This window comes from Tupaia chinensis, unplaced genomic scaffold (assembly GCF_000334495.1).
Source record: "Tupaia chinensis unplaced genomic scaffold, TupChi_1.0 Scaffold148557_1, whole genome shotgun sequence".
Lineage (NCBI taxonomy): Eukaryota > Metazoa > Chordata > Mammalia > Scandentia > Tupaiidae > Tupaia > Tupaia belangeri.
In genome coordinates this window covers 1,456,400-1,462,860 of record NW_006208406.1, presented here as the reverse complement: position 1 = coordinate 1,462,860, position 6,461 = coordinate 1,456,400, and the positions used below count along the sequence as shown (strand labels likewise).

The 6,461-nt window shown below is 39.4% G+C and overlaps 1 pseudogene; it reads left to right on the top strand.

The window, feature by feature from the left end:
• The first annotated feature begins 4,685 nt into the window (after positions 1–4,685).
• On the top strand, positions 4,686–5,577 carry LOC102476646 (geranylgeranyl pyrophosphate synthase pseudogene; annotated as a pseudogene).
• Positions 5,578–6,461: the final 884 nt, after the last annotated feature.

The window sequence follows — 6,461 nt, the reverse complement described above, 5'->3', positions numbered from 1 at the left end:
CTGACAGTAATCAAGGCTTGTGAGGTTTAAATTAATTGCCCTATTTATTCTACCTCCATTGTACAAAAAAATATTTTACAACAAGCCTGGGCAAGATTCAACTGCATAGTTTTGTATCCAAGCTTACTTCTCCATAATCACTTTAAGGGAAAGAAATCCAGTGGCAATATGAAGTTTGTAGCCTTTCCAATAAAGGTTTATGAAACGGTTGTTCAGTGTAGTCTTTTATTATTATTTTCAACTTTTATACCCAGGTTTTTAATATAGCAAAGACAGCTCTTTGGAAACCTTACCTTTTATCTTTCTTGGTCTTGCTGTACTTTATTGTCTGAAGAGTAGGTGTTTGTTGTTACCAGCATTTAAAAAAATTAACAGGTTTATGAAACATGATTTATATACCATGAAGTTTGGCCTTTAAAGTATCACAGTTTTCAGTATATTCAGTTATTGCCACTAATTCCCAAACACCTTTATCACTCTGAGAAAGAAACCTTAAACCGATTAGTCATTTTCCATTCCAGTCTTTCTGCAACTACTGACTTAATCACTAATGATTAATTCTAAATATTTGACTATTTTGGATATTTTGTGTAAGTGACATCAATATGTGGCCTTTTTAAAAAGTTCATTTAGCATGTTTTCAAGGTTTTATCTTCGTCTATGGCATAGATCTATATTTTTAATTGCCAAATGATACTCCTGTATAGATAACATTTTTTTTTTACCCATTTGTCTGTTGGTGAACATTTTTTTTTTCCACTCCAGGGCCATTATGAATAATGCTATGGACACATAAGTTTTTGTGTGGACATATTTTAAAATCATTTAGAGATTATGTATGTATATATACACACACACCTATATATACACATACATACCTGGAAGTGGATTTGGATCACATGGTAACTTTATGTTTAACCTATTTTTGTTTGTTTCAATTTGGTGTGTAGATCACCCCAGGGGTAACCATATGACAATTCCTTCATTCTCCAGATTTTGCACATGTGCACACATGCAGCCAGTGATTTTCAAGCACACTGAGTCCCTCCAGGTCTGAGACTCAAACCACAGAGTTGGCTATGTGGGATCTAGCCACCTTCACTACCACACCACCTGACTGGCTTTTAATGTTTAACATTTGGAGGAACTGCCAAACTCATCTAAAGTGGTTGTACCATTTTACAACCCAGCAGTACTGAAAGCTTCCATTTTTTCTACATCCATGCCAATACTATCTTTTTTATTACAGCAATCCTAATGAGTATGAAGTGGCTTTGATTTGCATTTCCCTGATGACTAATAGTCTTAGGTATATTTTCATATGCTTAATTGGCCATTTGTGTACCTTGGAAGAAAGTTTTAACTTAATATTCTCTGTTCCAGGATACCATATAATTAATCATTGTATCAATGTAGGTTCCTCTTCTCTATGACAATTCTCAAATTTCTTGTTTCTGATGACATAGATGACACTTTTGAGGAATATTGGTCAAAATTTGATGTTTTTTTGTCATTACTACATTCATAAATAAAAATTAGTGGCCAGCAGGTGGCATGGTGGTTAAGGTGCTGAATTTCCACTGACCATGGTTTGGGTCCTAGACCTGGAAATTTGAAAATCAGGCTAGGTATGTGTGCATACATGCCCAAAATCCAAGGAGGCAAATGGAGGAGAAGGGATTGTGGTGTGGCCATCCCCCTAAGGTGTGCTTTCTCACTTTCCTTCTCTTTCTCCCTCCTGTGAGTGTACACACCCTATGGCAAAAAAAACTTAAGAGAAATGTTTAAACATGATAGCTATGTGAATAAATCAGTCATTTCAGTAAAATTCTTTTTGCCACATATCGCTATGTTACAAACTTTGCAAAGGCACAAGTGCAGAAATTGATTTTTAAAAAGTTCATTTAAAGATTTTTACCATAGGACATGTGCTCACCAGAGAGACAGAGGGAAAGTGAGACATCACCCCTCAAGGGGGATGACCATGTCTCAGTCTTTTCCTGGGATTTGGGGCATGTACATGTGGCACACATGCCCAGCATCATCTTTAAGCCACCAGATCCAGGACTCGAACCATAGTCTGCCATGTGAGAGTCCAGCGCCTTAACCACTACGCCTCTTTTAGCCCCCAAAAGTTGATTTTTAACAGTACTAATTGTGCAAACTAATCAGTGTAGTGTTATTTCAGTGAAAATGAAAAACCTGGCTCCCGCCATCTGCAATTCATTTGCCTTAATTGTTCATTCCAGTATACTCGCATAGCAACATTAGAATTGTTAAGCCCATATGTACAGTTTCTTCTGCCTTTAATTTTACAGACTCCATTTCCAAAGTTACTGAGGTCAGCACCTTTCCACTTCCTTTAGTGAAATGTTAATGTTCGTAATACACAGTAATTGTGTTGTTGCATTCTGCCTTCTGTCCTCTATTCTCCCTCCACTTCCTAAATGATTATTTTTAGATCCGCATAAAGTTTCACTCTGTGTTATAAAGTCCAGTAGGTGTTTTGGGGGGTTTTGTTTGGGTTTTTATTTTTTTAAATTTTTTAGGTTACTATAGGGCGCATGCACTCACTGGAGAGAGAGAGACAAAGCGAGAAGTCACCCCTCACCCCCCCATCAGGAGGAGCGGCTACACTGCAATCCCTTCTCCATTCTCCTCTCAGGATTTTGGGCATGCACGCACACGCGTCCGGCATGAGTTTTAAGCTGCTGGGTCCAGGGCTCGAACCATGGTCAACTACATGGGAGTCAAGCAATGTAAACATTATACCATCTGCTGGTCCCAAGTTCAGTAGGTTTTGGTAAATGTATAGCATCCTACATCTGTTACAGCGATATAACTCAGAATAGTTTCACCACCCTATATCTCGCCTACTTTAACTCTTCCCTTCGCCCCCTCTCGAGTCTTTGCAGCTACTTCTGTTTCTGTCTTCTAAAATGTCATATAATTGAAATGATACAGTACGGTTTTATCAATAGTTTGCAAGTGATTTTTTTCTGTTAGGAAGCCAGTGCATGATCATTAAAGAATCAAGTACTGCAGAACTATGTGACTGAGAAAAACAAATGCCTCTCCCACCCCCCAATACTATGCTATCAATATAATTGGTCTTTTTTTTCTTTAACTTTTTTAGATAGTTAGTTTTATTTATTTATTCATTCATTTATTTTAATTTGACCAGAGAGAGAGTGATAAAGCAAGCCAGCAAGTCCTTTACTCAAACTGTGGTCGGTTATGTGGGAGTTTCCAGCACCTCAACCACCACACTACCTACTGGTCTCCTTTCTTTTAAGAAGTGTTCAATTATTTATTTTTATTTTTTTAGGGTTCACCATAGGGCACCTGTGCTCATTGGAGAAACTGGGAAGGAAAATGAGAATTTACCCACCAGGAGGGAAGGCCACACTGCAATCCTTTTTCCATTCTCCTGGGATTTGGGACTCACATGTACACGCACCTGGAATGCTTTTCAAGCCACCAGGTCTGAGACTCAAACTGATCAACCATGTGGGAGTCCAGTGCCTTAATCACCATGCTACCTAGTGGTCCATTTATAGATAGGTTTTCACGCATTTGTACACAGTGCATAAGACGGAATTACAAAATTAGGCGAGTGAGTAGAATGCTAGCCGACAGTAGAACCTAAATAAATATGTATTTTATGAAATAAGCACCTCTTGACCCTTTGAATCAAATTTAAGATATGAGTGACATGAAATAATGACCCATGTTTTTGAAAAGGAACTCTAAAAATCAGTATAGCCCTATTAATGCACCAGAATAAGGGAACAGAACCAAAATGTGTTTCATATTAATAAAGTACAACATTGAACATCATTGATTTCTTAACCTCTTTACCACCAAGGATCTCATGCTAAAATACTTGGCAAGACAGGTAATGACTACTCATACTTTTCTTTTATTAAGGCACAATTTTAAGTCCTGAAAGCGATGATGTAAACTCACAGTAGAACCAAACTCATAAAATGGATCTGAATTTTAAGGATTCAACTTTAGTAGACACAAGATTAAATCAAGGAGAATGTCTGTCAATGCCACCTCTTGAGGAAATCCAACTAATGACACCCCAATACTAAGGCTTATGTCCTGATGGCACTGGAAATTGGATTTTCCCTGTGGGCAACTGATTTACAGATGGACTGGACTCTTCCAGGTTCTGCCCTCGCCCAGGCATCTAAAGATTGACTCTGCAAAGCTCAGCAGGAGGGTTGAGCTATTCTCTTCAAGTATAGCTGGTCTCTTGTCCTCAACTCTCTTAACAGGCTCTTCAACAAACCTGTTAATATGGGTAGCAGTGACATGATAGGGCTGCATGTTGACATCTATCCCATTCTTTTCTCACCCATTGGTTCAGGGACATCCAGCTAAAACTCCCTAGGTTCTAGGTCTTTTCTGACTTGACCCAGATATGTCAGTAGCTGGATGATGATACTTAGAATCATCATCCCAGAAATACAGACAATGGGCACCCAGTTCTGTAGCATCACTGGCAGTTGAGGGTGGAGAGTTCTGTGGTGAAGTAGGGGTTGGTATTCATGTAGGCGTCGGGAGGAGCTTGAACTACAAGGTGGGAAGTTGATGCTGGGTTCTGCAACTTCCAGACCAGCCTTGCCAAAGTTGTGAGATCATTGTTGAACCATCGGTTTTGAAATTTAAAAACAATGGAGACAACTCAAGAAACAGTTGAAAGAATTCACGAACCCTCCAAATATTTACTTCAGTTACCAAGTAAACAAGTGAGAACCAGACTTTCACAGGCATTTAACCATTGGTTAAAAGTTCCAGAAGACAAGCTACAGATTATCATTGAAGTGACAAAAATGTTGCATAATGTCAGTTTACTCATCAATGATATCGAGGACAACTCAAAACTTTGTCGTGGCTTCCCACCCAGTGGCACACAACATCCACGGAATTCCCTCTGTCATCAGTTCCACCAGCGATGTTTATTTCCTTGGCTTGGAGAGAGTCTTAACTCTTGACCATCCAGATGCAATGAAGCTTTTCATCTGCCAGCTTTTGGAACTTCATGGGACTAGACCCGGATATTTACTGGCAGGATAATTACACCTGTCCCACACTATAAAGCCATGGTACTGCAGAAGACGGGGGCTGTTCAGGTTAGCAGTAGGCCTCATGCAGTTGTTCTCTGATTACAAAGAAGACTTAAAGCCACTACTAAATACACTCAGGCTCTTTTTCCGGATTAGGGATGATTATGCCAAGTTATGCTCTGAAGTAAACAGTGATAACAAAAGCTTTTGTGAAGACCTAACAGAGAGAAAATTTTCATTGCCAACTATTCATGTTATTTGGTCAAGGCCTGAGAGCACCTAGGTACAGAATACCTTGCGCCAGAGAACACAAAACATAAATATTAAAAAATACTGTATAAAATATTTTGAGGATGTAGGTTCTTTTTAGTAGACCTGCAATACTCTTGAAGAGTTTGAATCTAAAGCCAATAAACAGATCGATGCATGTGGTGGAAACCCTGAGCTAGGAGCTCTGATAAAGCACTTAAGTAAGATGTTCAAAGAGGAAAATGGATAATGTTAAGCCATTCTTGATTGGGCCTGATAGCTTCTTTCAGCTAGCTATTTTTCTGTCTTTTAGCCTATCACTTTTTTCAAAATTTGGACCAAGCTATTTGTCTCCAAAAGCTGAATAAAGAAAGATGGTGATATGAGTGAAAGTGTTTCAGTCTACAAACCCCTCTGTACAAATAATCATTATCAGACAAAGATGAAGGAATTAGGAGGAGCCATGTTCATACAAGTCTAATCTGAAAGTCAGAAATTAGGGCAGGACATTGCGATCCATCCTGCTACCTCAAATGTTCTGTTGATTCTGTCAATAAAAACTTTAGTTTCTAGATATTTCTATCTAGACCTGTTTAACTGTACTAGTCAGCAGTTCTCAATTTACCCACCCAGTTCTAGGCCAAAGAACTAGAATCCTGTCTTTAGCTAGCGGGCCCAGAGACCACAGCCCTCCTGTTCTGAGTGTGGCTGCTAGTAATAACCCCATGTGCTCTTGGGAATCCCCGATGAACATCTGTGAATGTCTGGCTATGACGTACTGTGCTCTGGTCTTTCTCTGTACCCTTTGCCTTTTTTCTTTCCTCCTCACCCTGCAAGATTCTGCTTTCACCAAAGAGCCTCTACTCAATGGAATTCACATGCAGGTACAAACTTTTCCCTTTGTAACTTACTTGTGGGCCCAAACCAATTACTATCTGGCTACCACATTGTCTTTCCATTTGGCAAGGGGGGGGATGTGTGGAGAAACTGTTTTCAAGGCAACCTTTGAGCCTTCTTAAGTTTTCCCATCCTTGGAAGTGAACATCTTGCCAGGTTTTTTGCTTACATCAAGTACGAGGCAAGGATGATACCCTTCCCCCTCACCCCATACTACCCTCCTTGAAGGCATAGGTG